Source organism: Capsicum annuum, chromosome 6, assembly GCF_002878395.1.
Source record: "Capsicum annuum cultivar UCD-10X-F1 chromosome 6, UCD10Xv1.1, whole genome shotgun sequence".
Taxonomy (NCBI): domain Eukaryota; kingdom Viridiplantae; phylum Streptophyta; class Magnoliopsida; order Solanales; family Solanaceae; genus Capsicum; species Capsicum annuum.
The window spans coordinates 179,910,674-179,927,615 of record NC_061116.1 but is presented as its reverse complement, the minus strand read 5'-3'; the positions used below and the strand labels follow the sequence as shown (position 1 = coordinate 179,927,615).

General features: G+C 32.0%; 1 long non-coding RNA gene across 1 annotated transcript; it reads right to left on the bottom strand.

Moving 5' to 3' along the window:
* Positions 1-2,915: 2,915 nt before the first annotated feature.
* Positions 2,916-7,585, bottom strand: LOC124899272. The gene is made up of 2 exons (XR_007056506.1): positions 7,317-7,585; positions 2,916-3,150 (listed from the first exon to the last, which is right to left on the bottom strand). It is a non-coding gene; the product is annotated as an uncharacterized LOC124899272 (long non-coding RNA).
* Positions 7,586-16,942: the final 9,357 nt, after the last annotated feature.

Below are 16,942 nucleotides of genomic sequence, written 5' to 3'. Positions count from 1 at the left end.
ATATTGATTTATGAGATATTTTATAACTCTTCCATCAGAGGTAAGACTTAGACCAAGGACTTTGAAGTAACAATTTGTGCCCCATGGGCAAGAATTGACATTACCACATTGTGTTTTGATTTATGAGATATTCTATAACTTCTGCATTAGAGAGAAGACTTAATCCAAGGACTTTCAAATAACAAGTTATGTCCCATGGGTAAGAGTTGACACTATCACATTATGTTTTGATTTATGAGATGCTCTATAACTCTTGCTTTAGAGACAAGACTTAGCCCAAGAACTTTTAAACAACAAGTTACTTTCCACGGATAAGATTTGACACTACTATATTGTCTTGATTTATGAGAAGTTTTATAAATCAAGAATTTTGAAACAACAAGTTATGCTCCGTGGGTACGAGTTGTTATTACCGCATTATGTTTTGATTTGTGAAATGCTCTATAACTCTTGCATTAGAAGCTCAAATCAGTCCATGAACTCTCAAATAACAAGTTACGCCGCATGGGCCATGGGATAGAGTTGATACTACCACATCATGTATTGATTTATGAGATATTTTATAACTTTTGCCTTAGAGGTAAAACTTAGCCAATAAGTTACGCTCCGTGGACAAGAGTTGACACTATCATATTGTGTCTTGATTTATGTGATGTTCTATTAGTCTTGCCTCTAAGACAAAACTCCATCCAAGAACCTCCCAAAAGAACAAGTTACGCCCAATGAACAAGTGTTAACACTACCACATTGTTTTTTTATTTATGAGATGTTTTATAACTCTTGTCTTAGAAGCATGACTTAACTCAAGGATTTTCAAACAACAAGTTATGCTCCACAAGCAAGATTTGACACTACCACATTTTGCCTTGATTTATGAGTTGTTCTACAATTTTTGTCTCAGAGGCAAAACTTATCTCAATGAACTTTCTAACAACAATTCATGCCCTTAAATTTGCTTTGATGTCAAAAAAAAAAAGATCCATTTACGGATTATTCAATTTTTTATTTATTAGCAAAATATAATAAAAGTTGAGAAAAAAAATGACCAAATAAAATAGAGAAATAAAAAAAAGATTGAGAAAAACAAAGGCAAGAAAAAAATAAAGATTAAGAAAAAAGTAAAGAATTAAAAAAAATTGAGAAAAATAAAAATTAGAGGAAAAAAATAAAAATAAAATTTGAGAAAAATGAGGGAAAAAAAGAGAAATGACAAAAAACCAAAAATAAAAGAAAAATAAAGGTTGAGACAAATGAATTAAAAAAGAAAAGAAAAAATTAAAGAAATAGATAATGTTTGAGAAAAAAGAAAAAAAAAAGTTGAGACAAATGAATTAAAACATGAAAATAAAATTAAAGAAAAAATAAAAAAAGTGAAAACAATAAAAATAAAAATAGAATTTGAGAGACAAATGAGTATGAAAAGTTTAAAAATATTTGAGGTGTAAAGGGCAAAATTATACTTGTACTATACTAAAAAGGGAAGGAAGGCTAATTTTTAAAGATTTTTCTTATTGGAGTCAAAAATTCAAAGTCACCCACTATTGGGCTACAGCATGTAATTTCCTCATTTTGGTGGAATTTCTTTGGTCCAATGGATATATGATGTCCTTTTTTCCAAAAAAAAATAAATTATAAGATCTATTTTTAAAATTATATAATTAATTTCTTCTAATAATTTTCTTAATTAATAATGCAATCAATACAATCTTTCTTGAGATATAGTACTCTACATATATCAAACTTCTTCTAATAATTTTTTTCTTTTATATAAAATATTTATTTTTCTATAAACAATAGTTAATATTCTACGTTGCACGTGTGATCATATCAAACCGTCTATAAGTATGAAATGTATAAAAGAAAAATAAATTATTTAAAACATAGCAATTGAATTTATTTTAATAACAGTTTGAACCCTAAATTCTAGAAAAAAATTAGGAACAAAAGAAACTAAAAATGATGATTACACTCGATTCTTTTTCAGTTTTTTTTTTTTTTCAAAAGAAATAGTAAGAATGTGCAAACAGTGCGACAAATTAACGAAGAAAAATGGTTAAAGGTGCCAAAATTGTTTCATAACAGAGACTAAGGACATACAGAAACCTAAACACCTGCTGCGTTTCAGAAGATTTCATTGCTCGAGTATGCAGGTGTGAGAGACTAGTTATGGATGGTTTTAGGTGGAAGTGGTAGGCGGAAAAATATTTAAGGAAAGTGATTAGACATGACATGGAGCATTTACAACTTACGAAGTATATGACTCTTGATAGGAAGGTGTGGAGGACACAAATTAGCGTAGAAGGTTCACTATAAAAAAAAAAAAATAGCATTTAGCGACGAAATTTACCGACCGATCATATTCCGTCATTGAATAGCGACGGATCAGCAATGAAAAAATCATTTTTGTCGCGAGCATAGCAAGACCCATTTTTCAATTTACAGTTTGTACCAAATTTTAGCTTTTTTGTCAAGGGTGTTGGTGATTCTAATGGAAAAGGGGAGTCTTGTATGTAAAGATTTTTGATCTTCTGAAAGGGTGTATCATGAGATTTTGTGCATTTCATAACGTGGAGAAATAAAGCTGAATATTTATGCTTTAGAATTCTTTAACCCATAGTGATTCTTCTTATAGTAATACTATTATATAGTGAGATTTGTATCTCTCTAGTACTGGAGAATACACAGGTACTTTCTGAAGATATATTAAGATTTGCCTGTTTAAAATTGTATACAGGTTATGTGTTGCGATGAACGGGGCATAGCACAATGATATTATAGGAGTGGGAAATAGGATTTGTATGGACGATAAATTTAGGAATCTGGGAAGTTTCAGACCTTGTCTAAGTTATAACAACTTAAGAGTTTTAGTTTGGTTTATACATCAATAAAAAGTTGGGTATGAGATTGTCATAATGTAGCTTCTCAAAAAAATATGGTTTTCATTCATTCCAAATACTCTACTTACAATATCTTACATGATATATTCAACAAAAAAGTAATGTAATCTTGGGCAACCATACCCATAATACCTATTTCAAACATGCATATGGATCCAACCAGATGAATAAATGGTTGTTGCGTCGTGCCTCAAGGTCTTCGGTCCAGAGGCAAGTACTCCAACACTTGATCCTTTAACTTCTAGCATTATTCCTGCAAGAGAATTTCATTTAATTAGTTTAACTTCTTGCAATATCCCCACAGTTACGATGCTTGGAGTTATTAAAGCTTGCCTTGTTGGAGCAACAAGAGGCCATGCTTTGTGAAATCTATTGAATTGCTTGTTGAGCTTGTGTTGCTGCAAACATCATTCTTGACTCTTGATGAGGCAATCAAAACCACAAATCGGAGGGTCAATGCCTTGGAGAATGTTGTGAAGCCTCGTTGGAGAATACAGATACTTACATCAAGAGAGGGAGCTTGATGAATTGGAAAGGGAAGACTTTTTCCTTCTGAACAAGAAGAGGGAGGTAGAGAAACAGGCGGCCGCTGCCAGGCTACATGGGACTATTTTACCCAGTCTCTTTCGGATCGCTTTCAAGTAAAAAATAACACAGAAATTAAAAAAAATAATAACACAAAGATTTAACGTGTAAAACTTTTCAATTGGAGAAAAATCGCGGGCCTCCCAGAAAAATATTCACTATATAAAAATTATTACACCATACAATACACAATATTTTTCTAACACACCCTCATTTTCTAAAATACTATTCTCAAAGAGATCTCCAACAGAATTATCTCTAAACCTCTAGTAAAAAAGGAAGAATATTTTTGTGTGTATTAAACAATCAAGGACATGAAGTTTATTTATAACTCTCAACCTCCTCCCAAATATTATTCTCAAAGAGATCTCCAAGAGAATTATCTCTAAACCTCTTAAATAGTAAACAAGGAAAAGAATATTTTTGTGTGTATTAAACAATGAAGGACATGAAGTTTATTTATAACTCTCAACCTCCTCCTAACCAAAGAAAATTTCTGATATAGAATTTTCTTTCTTCAAAACAAACTTCAACAAAGAGGAGAAGGCTGCTGAAGAAATTTCTTTGAAAAGCGGTACTACGAGAGATGAGGACATTATTTTCTGATTTGGAGGTCAGCTTTTTATATAATTAGGGTTTGCAATTTCAGCTTATATTTATAAAAAGAGTTCATTTAATCTATATTTATTGAATTGGATTACTCATATTTCAAATAGATAAATATGAACTTTAACTCATTTTAAAAGCTCATACAAATATGAATAAAATGCGTAAAATATGGGTATCCATTTAAACACAAAGACCACCCACGTATGCTTAAAATTTTTTAAAAAAAATCCTTTTTAGTTTCTTTTCTTCTTTTTTTTTTGTTTTTACTTTCTTTTTGTCTTTAATTTACTTTTTTGCTTTTTCATTTTTTTACTCGTTTCTTATAATTTCTTTTTTTCTTTCTCATTTTTTCATCTATTTTTTTCTCTTTGTATTTTTTTCGTTTTTCCCTTTTTCATTCTTATTTCATCATTCAAATTCGCTTGAGACCTACATGGGTTAATTAATTTAAACTTCTAATTATTCCATTTAGCCTATACAATTTATAACATTTCTTATCAATTAAATATAATACATAGTCTCACTCCTTTATTATTATTTTTTTCTATCTTTTATTTCTCTTTGTTTTTTTTTCTTTTCCAGTTTTTTTTTTGTTTTTTTTTCTTTTTCCTTTAATTTACTATTTTTTCTTTCCTTTTTACCTTAATTTACTTTTTTTCCTTTTTTATTTTTTTATTTTTTCCACTTATTTTTTACTCATTTCTTAAACTTTTTTCTTTCTTCTATTTCATCAATTTTTTTTTAATTTTATTTCTTTTTTCTTCGTATTCTTTTTTTTTTGTATTTCGTTTTTCCCCTTTTCATTCTTGGTTCATCATTTTTGTCATTTTTATTTTTTTTTTATATCTTTTTCCTCATCTTTTTTTCATTGCATTTTATATTTTATAATTTTTTTTACTTTAAATTTATTTGTATGTACTATATATTTCAAATAATTTTATTATTTGTATTTGAATAGTTTAGTTATCAATATGTACAATTTATCATTTGTATTTATATACAAATAAGTGTATGAATTAATTGCATTTTCTCGAGACTAAAATATATAAATATACAATGTATCATTCAATGCAAATGTGTCATTAGTATTTGTATATCAATTTGCGACTGCTAAAGATATTTGGTTTGATGAATGTAATCCCAAGATCTTTCAGGATACTATCTTTGTATCTATCCATTAGGTGGAGTCTACTTGAGTGTACTTACACAAATTATAAATGTTGGACGAATATAAATCAATATGCACTTAGGATATTTTCGCTATCATAAAAAAATAGAAAAAAAAAAAAGAGAGAGAGGTAAAAGTTAGAGATAGAAGAGAGAAAAAAATGTAAAGAAAGAATTGAAGAAAAAAATATAAAAAAAAATTAAAAATAAAAAAATAATGAAAAAGTAGAAAAGAAAAAACAATGATGGCAAATACAAATATACTGAGTGGTTATGATATTTCAATCATCATCCATACTTTGTACTCGACTTAACCATATTTTTCGAAAATAAAAAAAATATAAAACATAAAATACAATGAAAAAAATGAGAAAGAAGTAAAAACAAAACATAATAAAAAATAGAAAAAAAAGGAGACTAAAAGGGAAAAGAAAAAAAAGAAAAAAAAAAGAGAAGCAATGGGTAGAGATAGAAGAGAGAGAGAAAAATAAATGAAAAAAATAAAACTAGAGGCTACATATGAAGGAGAGAGAGAAAAAAATTAAAAAGAAAAAACTAAAAAAAATAAAAAAAAAAAGTCAAGTTGATATAATATAGAAGTTTTATGTTTTTGACTTTAGGAGTTAAAGTGGGTTGGACCATTTTTACCCATATTTGACCAAATTTATGTTTACCTATATTTATATGGGCGGATTGCAATCCAAACTATTTTTGCTCGATCCATATTTAACCCGTCCAAATCCAATGCAATCCTCCAATTTGCCACCCCTATATGTAAGTTATGTGTATTGTCTAATATAGGAATGGATAATATTTTCAGATTGATATATTTTCCTTGTTCAATAAGAGCTCTATGCATATTTGTACTTAGTGAGCTCTATGGGGAGCTACCTCATTGGCTAGTTATGTGTGCTTTTTTCAATTTTTTGATTCAGTGATATCCTTGTATATTTTTTCCTGGGAGAGCTGCTGGCTGAAAATTTTATTTTTGAATATTGTGAAAAGCTTATCTTCTTTGCCTACCACAAAATTATGTCATGTATTTGATAATATTCTCTCCCATTACATGGACACTACACCCAAAAACACACATATTGAAAACTACCTTCCTTCGAAGGATTGAGGTGGGGATGCAGATGTACTAAAAAATTTCTCATTTTTCTGGGGATAAACTTGTTCTAAGCCTCCTATGAGTTCCCATAATCCTTTTGTATGGGTATATTGAGTACACTGCATATTGGTAAAGAGGAAAGCACGATAAATATACATAAGTTTTATGGTTCCTCCTACATATTTTCCTTTTGAATTCATTTGTTTATTCAGTGAAGTTGTAGGTTTGGTTCATGCTTTTAGATAGCTTTTTTTTCTTGCATTTCTCCATTGCTTGGAGTCCCAGACTTTATGGATGGCATCAGCAGTATTTCATGTTGATACAGTGTATATTCGTGTTCTTAAGGCGTTTTGACATAATAAATACCATGATGCTTTGGTAGTTGATGACAACTTATCAAAAGAAAAGTTAGTGACATTTTGTTGTGCCTTTGTTGGATTACTGGTATGGATCACCCATGTGGACTGACCCGACCCGACCCGACCCAACCCGAATTGACCTGACCCGATTCGACCCGTTTCTCAGTCAGAATAATAAGATTAAGATAATCTTAACTCAAATAAAAAAGGGGGAATAGTTGTAACTGTTCCCGCCCCAAATCACCCCTATAAGATGATTTTTCCTCTTTGTCTGACGGATATGAGAAACAAAAAAAAAGATTGGACTTGAATTCTAAAACACCACCAATTAAGAGTATTTAGTTTGTGAAACAATTTCGTTTCCAAAAGAGACGAAGTGAACTTGGGCAGATCTGTTTAGAAACAAGAATCAATTTCCACTGCGAACTAAAGGTACACTATTTTATTCCGAAAATTTCTACAATGGTATCAGAGACAGAGTTTAAATTGCCCTAATTTCACATGTATAATCTTGATTTTAAGTCTAAAAATACAAAATCGAGTTAGTACTTACATGTTAGAAATTTTGTTGACCGAATTAGAACGTACCTGTAAAATAATTTGGTCTCCGATCAGACGCTGCTCTGGTCAGATGCGCCACCACAACTCCGGTTGGACGCACTACTGATTCATTCAAACGCTGATTCAGTCAGACGCGTCAAAGATTTTATATATCTGACCAGACATGATTATTATTATATGATGGAAGAAAAAATAAAAGAAAACACCGAATGTTATTCGAGAGAGAAGATGATGAATGTTATCTTCTTTTTTTTATTTGTTGTTTTATTGCTATATGATATTTGGTACTTGTGTAGTACAAGTACTACTAATAGTAGTACAACATATTTTATAATGAAAGAAAAGGTTGTAATGAGATGTTGTAAAGTTTTTTTTTTAATTAATTATTTTTGGGCATCATGTACATATTAAAGGCATATTCATTATTTCAGTATGTATATATTCATTATATATATTCATTATGCCTTTTATTTTAATTATTAATAAGGGAGAAGGAGAATAAAGGCATATTGCTCACCTTTTGAATAAATTAATAAGTATATTGCTATTTTTATTCTTCAAAAAGAAAAAAGTGCATGTACACTGTTATTTCAGTATAATAAAAACTTTTAGAATTAGGCTTCATATTATTCTTTTCCTAATTAGTCCATAATTTTAATTCTATAACAGATTTTGCCTTCTGCGGTAAAAATGTAACATAAGAGGTTACATTGAGTGGTTCTACCATTCTTGATGTTTCTTGGTTCCTATTTCATAAATGGTTGAACGGGGACAAACTTGAATCACTCCAAGTGGGAGTTCAGGATGTCGAGCAAAGAGACAAAGTGAAAGAGCACGTTGTCGAAGGGCATGTTTTCGAGGTCGAGAGATCATACGAAATGGTGTCCCCAGGATGACACAAAATCTATTACGAAATGAAAGGGCTATACGAAGGGAAAAAGAGAAGAAGCTGAAAGAATTCAAGTCTTTCAAGATGTCTCCTAACATTAGTATTGCTTGTTTTATACATCTATTTGAGATGAAACGTGTAGAACTAGAAAAGTATGTAGAAATCTCGGATTGGGAAGCATTAGCTATTTTAGAAAATTCTCTCTGTGACCCTTGGGGCGAGAGATTAATTGATGTTTACCACGAGATTTGGCCTAGCGAGCCTTTTTGGATGTACATAAGTCGTCTTAAATATTTGTGGAATGACTTTTATTTTTAGATTGACTTGTAATATGAAGTTAATTATAAACTTTATATTATATATATATATATATATATATATATATATATATATATATATATTAAGTTGTTTATATACTTTTATATGAATTTCATTCATTTGTTTGAGTTTTAAACGACTTAATTAAAAGCTATCATTCTAATGCACATTAAGAAATTAATTTTTAATTTTGGTTAAATGTTTAGTTAGTAAATGATGATTGAATTCTTTAGTGTCCTTTCGACTTTACACTAAACACAAAACCTTTATGTGAAATGATTTACCTGAATGTGTAATTTGTACGCATAATTGATAATATACTTGCGTAATTGTCTCTTAATAACAGACATGGCATCTAAAAGCATAATTGCTGACTTGAACAAAGGAGAAAAACTTAATGGAGACAACTACGACATTTGGAGTCGTAAGATGTGGTATGTACTAGAAGAGAAAAATGCTCTCGAAGGTATTAACCATGTCTTAAGTCTACCAGAAGAGGAAAATGCTGCACAACACGGGAGAGACCTTAAAGCTTATAAGGCTTGGAAAAAGGCTGATTCCATTGCACGTGGAATCATAGTAAGTTCTGTGTTTGATGACCTCATACATGAATGTGAGGAATTTTCTACTGCCAATGCCATTTGGGCACACTTTCTAGGAACATATGGAGGTACTTCTATTACTCACCTAAGACAGCTGACTATCAACTTTTACACTTACAAGAAGCGTCATGATCAGAACATCAAACAACACCTTAGGGTGATGTTGAATATGATAGCTCAACTAAAAAGTGTTGGTCATGTTCTCTCGGATGAGCAGCAGGTTCAGGCAGTAATCCGATCTCTTCCCAATAGTTGGGAACACCTGAAGATCAACTTAACCCACAATGACAGCATCAAAACTTTTTCTGATGTTGCACGTCACATTGAACTTGAAGATGAGTGGTTTGGTGCTGCTAAAGCTGCTTCTAATGCCTTTATGGCTGAATCAAGTGGTAAGGATTCTTCAAGATTCAAGCGTAAGAAGAAGTGGAAAAAGGACGGGAAAGGTAAAGAGACCGAAGAAGGACCCGCTGAGAAAAAGAACAAGCCAAACTTTAAGAAGAAGAAAAAAAATTTCAAGAAGAAAGACAAGAGCAAGATGAAGTGCTACAATCTCAAAATCTGGGGCATTTTGCTCGTGAATATCCTGAAGGGAAAAAGGTAGCATTTCTAAATGCATCTCTAAGTGCTACATATGTTTCTAGCACTATTTTATTAATTAAATCTTATCCTATGTGGATTATAGACTCAGGAGCCACCGACCATGTGAGTCGAGATCGAGAAGCGTTTGTGGATTTTTGTCGAGTTTCACCTGGACCAAGGTGGATCTATGTAGAAAATAATGCAAGACTTGAAGTCAAAAGGATTGGCACTTGCAAAGTAGATTTGCGTGAAGGCCGGTCTTTAATGTTGCATGACGTCCTATATGTTCCAGAAATTCGACAAAACTTAGTGTCTATGTTTGTTCTCTTAGATGTTCGTTTTAATTTGTTCTTTAGTCGTAATTGTGTAAGAATTACTCTAGATAATATTTTTTATGGTATTGGACATCGCTATGACTGCTTTATTTTTTTAGATTGTAATCCTTCAACCTATGACTATTATGTTGACCGTTGTGTAATGTCATGTTATTCTAGTAATAATGATCTTGATATAATTACATGGCATGCTAGATTGGGCTATATAGGGCAAGATCGGATGAATAGATTGGCAAAGAAAAGACATCTAAGTTCTTTCTCCAAAATTGAAATGTCAACTTATGAAAATTATCTTGCTGGAAAGATTACACGTAAACCATTTGGGAAGGCTAAAAGAGTTGAATTCCTATTGCAATTAATCCATTCAGATATCTGTGGTCCAATGAATGTGAGGACAAGGACTGGTGCTTCATATTTCATTACATTCATTGATGATTTCACGTGTTTTGGTTATGTCTATTTGATATCTCATAAATCAGAAGCACTTGAATATTTCAAAAGATATATGAATGAAGTTGAGAATCAATTAGACAAAAGTATAAAGGCACTAAGAACCGATAGAGGACGTGAAATATCTATCAAAACAGTTTGAAGAACTGTGTATTGAAAAAGGCATTAAAAGACAATTGACTAGTCCTTATACACCTCAACAAAATGGTATAGCCGAAAGGAGGAATAAAACATTGTTGGATATGACAAGGTCCATGATGACGCAGGCAAATTTACCAATCTCTTTTTGGGGAGATGCGTTATTAACTGGGGCCTACATATTGAATAAAGTGCCTTCTAAATCAGTATCTTCTACTCCTTATGAACTATGGACTAGTAATAAACCAAGTTTTAATGATCTACGACCTTGGGGTTGTGCTGCATATATTAAAGATTATTTTGGTAAGTTTGAAAACTAAGTCCAAAAGGAAAGAAATATATCTTTATAAGATACTCTGAACACTCCAAAGGATATGTGTTCATTGGTGAATTGGAAGATGGAAGTACTACTGAAATTGAATCACGAGATGTCACATTTTTGGAAAATAATTTTTCAAAAAGGAATGAAATAAAAGAAAATGAGCCTCTTTACGAAATGTTGAATTCAGATGATCAAATAATGTCACAGGATATGCTTGGTAATTCTATTGTTCAAGAAATGATTCCTGGTCCAAGTGGGAGTTGTGAATCCCAAAATACAATTGAGGAATTTGAACTTCAATTACGTAAGAGTACCAGAAAAAGTATGCCTAAACTATCTTATGAGATTGAGGATTATGTTTTTCTGGTATCTCCTACAAAATTGGATTAACCTAATTCTGTGATTGAGGCTTTATCGAGTGCTGAAAAAGATAAATGGATAAAAATGATGAAAGAAGAATTAGAGTCCATGAAAACCAATAAAGTCTGGGATATAGTTGACCTTCCTTCTGGACGTAAAGCTATTGGGAACAAATGGATTCTTAAAGTCAAACGCAAATCAGATGGGTCAATAGAAAGGCATAAAGCACGATTGGTGGCAAAAGGTTTTACTCAAGAAGCTGGAATAGATTATGAGGAAACTTTTTCGCCAGTTGTGAAATTTACCTCAATTCGATTGTTTTAGCTATAGTTACACGTTTAGATTTTGAATTACATCAAATGGACGTGAAGACCGTTTTTCTCAATGGAGAACTAAAAGAGGAAATCCACATGGAACAACCTGTAGGTTTTGTTGTTAAAGGCCAAGAAAAGAAGGTTTGTAAATTAAACAGATCTATATATGGCTTTAAGCAGTCTTCAAGGCAGTGGTACCTGAGATTTTATAAGGAAGTGATTTCATTTGATTTCACCATGATCGATGAAGACCGTTGCATCTATGTGAAAAAGTCCAATGAAATGTTTGTGATTCTTTTGCTTTACGTGGATGATATTTTATTAGCTGGAAATAATTTGGAGTATGTAAAAAATGTTTAAGTCATGGCTTTCAAATTCATTTGACATGAAAGATATGGGTGAAGAATACTATATATTGGGTGTTAAAATTCAAAGAGACCATTCCAAGAAAATTTTGAGTTTATCTCAAGAAACATACATAATGAAAATTTTGGAACGTTTTTGAATGAATAGTTGCAAATCCATAGATACTCCTATAGCAAGAGGTGAAACTTTAAGCCTTGATATGAGTTCAAAGACTGAAAAAGAAAAATAAGACATGTCTCGTATACCATATTCCAGTGCAGTTGTGAGTTTGATGTACGCTATGATGTGTACTCACCCAGACATTTGTTATGTCATAGGTATGGTTAGCAGGTATCAATCCAATCCTGGAAGAGATCATTGGAAAGCAGTAAAGAGAATTTTTCAATACCTGAAGAGTACTGCTGATTATTCACTATGCTATAGTGGATCCGATTTATCCATAAGAGGTTATACAGATGTTGATTGGGTTGGTGACCGGTATAATAGAAAATCAACTTCCGATTATGCTTTCTTGCTAAATGGTGGTGCAATTTCGTGGAAAGGCAAGAAACAAACTTGCACAGCCCTTTCAACTATGGAATCAAAATTTGTGGCTTGTGCATCTGCAGTACAAGAAGTTGTTTGGTTGAAGAGATTCTTTGAGCATTTGAACTTCGCAAAGAATTCTAAGGGTCCCATGATTTTATATTGTGACAGTCAAGCGTCTATCGCATATACGAAGGATCCTAAATATCACAGCAAGGCCAAGCACATTGATATTAAGTACAACTTTATAAGAGATATAGTAGCATATGGAGAAATAATTTTACAATACATTCCTACACGAGAAATGATAGCTGATCCCTTTACTAAGGCGATATCTAGAGACTTGTTTGAGAAACAGGTTATGGCTCTGGGACTACGTAGGATATGATTATATTTATGTATTGTAGATGACTTGATTATATTATTATCAATATAAGAATCTTGAATCTATATTCAATCTTATATACATGCAAAAATGTGTTTTATTAATACAGTGTGTCGAACAAGTCGCGAGGTTGGCTCTCTCACACGAGCAATCTCCTCTTACATCAAGGAACGTGAAGAGAAAGGTTCCACCAAAAGATAATGACTTATTTTGTAAAGCCAGATGTGAGTTTCTCTAAGAATATGAATTTGGGGATTATTAAAGAAAGAAACTCAGGTTAGACATTTAGAGGTGTCTATACCTAGATCTGTATGATGTTGAATGATTAAGAGAATGAGACACACACCAATATAAGGTGATAACATCATAACACATGTTTCATACCACGTGTGCTTGGCAACCAATGGGATTAATGAAAGAATGAATCCCTGTTTTTTCATTGTGTGAGACCCTAAAAGTTATTTTAACTTTTTATTGAAAAACCCTGAGACCTTTAACTGTTTCTTGAATTTTCGATCGGTGTTGCTATTTTAGCATGTTACTGATAGCCATGAGAGATTCGACAATGCGGTGCATGTCTAAGATAGCAGTTGATTAGAACAGATAGATTCAGTGGAAAGGGAATACGATTAAAATGAATATTTTAACTTGTTTACACAAGCCGGCTATTACACTAACCATATAAGAGTCAAGTGTAATTGTGTATATAAGGTTAATCATGAACTCGAGTTCACCTCTTTAAGAAGATGAGGGATCCAATAAGTAACTACTGAAGTAGTAAATAATTCTGGGGTATTGTGAGTATTAGTATCCTCATATTAGTAGAGAATTATTTCCACATGTGATTGGATTCCTAAGTATAGCTTGTAAAACCTTATAGGTAAAGCTCGTAATGCTCACAGGTCGCACAAACTATTTAACGTATGAATTGGTGATTGTTGATGTCGTAGTGGCTCAGGTCATGCCCACCATGTGTGAAGTGGGGAGATGTTGGATTACGGGTATAGGTCACCTATGTGTACTGACCCGACCCGACCTGAACTGTTCCCGCCCCAAATCACCCCTATAAGATGATTTTTCCTCTTTGTCTAACGAGTATGAGAAACAAAAAAAAAATTGGGCTTGAATTTTAAAACAACACCAATTAAAAGCATTTAGTTTGTGAAATAATTTCGTTTCCAAGAGAGACGAAGTGAACTTGGACAGATCCGTTCAAAAACAAGAATCGATTTCTGCTGTGAACTAAAGGTACACTGTTTTACTCCAAAAATTTCTACAGCTTATAATCTAGGTTATTCTGGGATCCATTTAGACTTACCCGATTTGGATTTAATAGAAAGACCAAAGTACATAACTGCATGCTTTCCTGTCGTAACCGCTAGCATGCTACTCTCACTATCACTTTCTATATCAAGGGTATTTGCCAATTCTAATAGAAAGATATTTATGAAAATATGTGGATAAAAGGCCAATATTAAATACTCTATCCCCATTTTATTTCTCCTTGTTTCATTGGTCTATTACCATCACATAAAAGAAATATTATCTTCAAATAGCAAGTGAAGAAAATGGATAGCTGATCAATCATGGCTTGCAGTCTATTTTTAAGATCTGGACCTTGGTGCGTTTGATAGCTATGTTGTCTGAAAATTGACATTGTGATCCTAGTAAAATGATTTTTAAAGCTCTCCATAACAAAAGAGCTTTTGGAAAAGTTAGTTGATTAATTCGTAAAGACATATATGCACTTTTGGTGTTCAAAGCATCTTCAATCTACATTTTTCAAGATTCTTATCTTTCTGGCTTTCTAACATTAAATTTAAAGCCATAGGGTAATGCAAATCCGATTACAAGTTGAAAACTCTCCTTGAAAAGTTAGATTGATGACTCAAGAGTTATGGCGGAAATATGAGTGCAAAAGTTGTTAATAGGAAAAGTCAAACGTTGGAGGAAGAATCAGTTCCCCTGATATTTACAGCAACCTCTAGGGGTTTAATGTTCATAGCCTAATAGAGAAGGGTTAGAGGAAATTTCAGCCGTCATTTAATGCTTTTAAGAACAGTAAATTAAACCGTAATTTATTATACGTGCTTAGATTTAAGGGTATTACTGATGCCTTCGGCATTGTCAAACTTTTTCTTGTGTTTGTCTTCATAGTCCATCCAAGGGTCTGTTTTGAATGTCTGTTGTTTCTGTGTAATAATTAGATGTTGGTCTTTGTTGGCAGAAGGTTATGCCATCTCTTTGTTTTTTTTTAGCAAATTGGAGAGCACCGAAAGAAACTTGTAAGTATAAATTTCATGAATTATATTAATTGTACTGTAATTTCTTTACTTCCTAAAACTGCTAGTCCTAAAAAATATGAAAGAGTAGAAAACTAAAAAATACAAGTTAATGCTTAAAGTGTTGGCAGGTTACTGTATATCCAGCTGCTATTTAAGGCAGGTTACTGCTATTTAAAGTGTTGACTATTATTCGTTTGTATAGGCTATTACAATAGGTCGAGATCCAACTCTAAGTGAATTACATTTGCACGTCCATACACATAATGTGATGAAAAATCTTTTGTTGCTGAGCATTCCCGACTTCTCCACCTAAGTCCAAATTTACATCTTCTAGATATATTCTTCTCTTATTTGAATATCTGGATATGCATTCTGGTTGTGTATGCAGTTTCTATACAAATTAAAGTGAATAATGATATTTCTTTAAAATGTATTTCAGAAGAATTTCTATTGGGATTCTTCCGTTAGTGAAATTGTGGTGAAGCAACAATGGTTGAAGAAGGTTGCACTATGCTACAAGTATTTCATTTCTAATATAAAGAAATGCAGAGCTACAGTTCAACCGGATTGAGCATGTTGGTGGTATTAGGGCACAAGAAGGGGTCGTGCTTGATCCTCCTCCTACTAATGATGATGACGTTAATTCGTAGCTTCATAGTATTCGTAGCCCTTCATCGTTGCATTGTTTTTTGATAGACTATTTTGTGTGAAAGTACAAAACAATTGTGTAGTAACAAATACTAATTTTGATGGATGTGGGTTTGACATTAGTTTATTTTGACAAAATATTTGAACTTGTGGATGTTTAGACACAGTTATTGTGCATTTTGCTATCTATATGAATATTGGTTATTTTAATTATTCAATAATTTATGCGTTTCAATAATTTTCTTACATAATTATTAGAGACAAAAAATTAGTGACTAACTTTTGTCGTTGATAGTGAAAAAACTTTAGCGATGGATAAATTTGATCGCTAAAAACGTCTTCTCAGTCGACCAAACTATGTTGCAACGAATCAGCGACAAAATATTCTGTAGTAAATTTAGCCACGATAAAAATAAATTTTGGAAATAGCAACGGTATAGCAACGTAATATTCCGTCGATAACATCAACTAATAAATTTCGTCGCTAATCGGTCACAAGTTTTGCGACGAAAATCTTTTTTTCGTCGCTAAGAGGTTAGCAACGAGCAATATAGCAACAAACTCAAATTCTTCGCTATTCCATCGCTATTTTTGTTTAGCGACGGATTTACATAAAATAGCAATCAAATATGATAGTTGCTAAATGCTGTTTTTTTTATAGTGATTAGTAGGTAGGAGTACGTCCGTAATAGTAAGAAAAAGTGCTATGTTTGTATCTGTATCTGTAGTTTCTTGTAGTCTCTTGTTCGTAATATTTTGGTGATGTCTATGATTTTTGAATAGTTAATATATAGTATTACCTTGTGGGTATCTTGTTTCCTCTATTATCTAGCGGTATATATCCCTTTTTGTTGTTTGCTTTTATATTTTTTGTTTGTAATAATATTATATGTCCTGAGTCGGGGGTTTATCAGAAACAACCTCTGTACTTCAAATGAGGTAGTAATATGGACTACGTATACTTTACCTTCCCCCTCTCCCCTTCAGACCCCACTTTGAGGGAATACACTGGATATGTTGTTGTTGTATGTGCAATAATTAATACAACAAATTATGACGAAGTATTATTTTCTACAATAACTAACTTAAAATAAAGGACGCCTTTGTTCATTCTCTTATGTACTAAGTCACAAT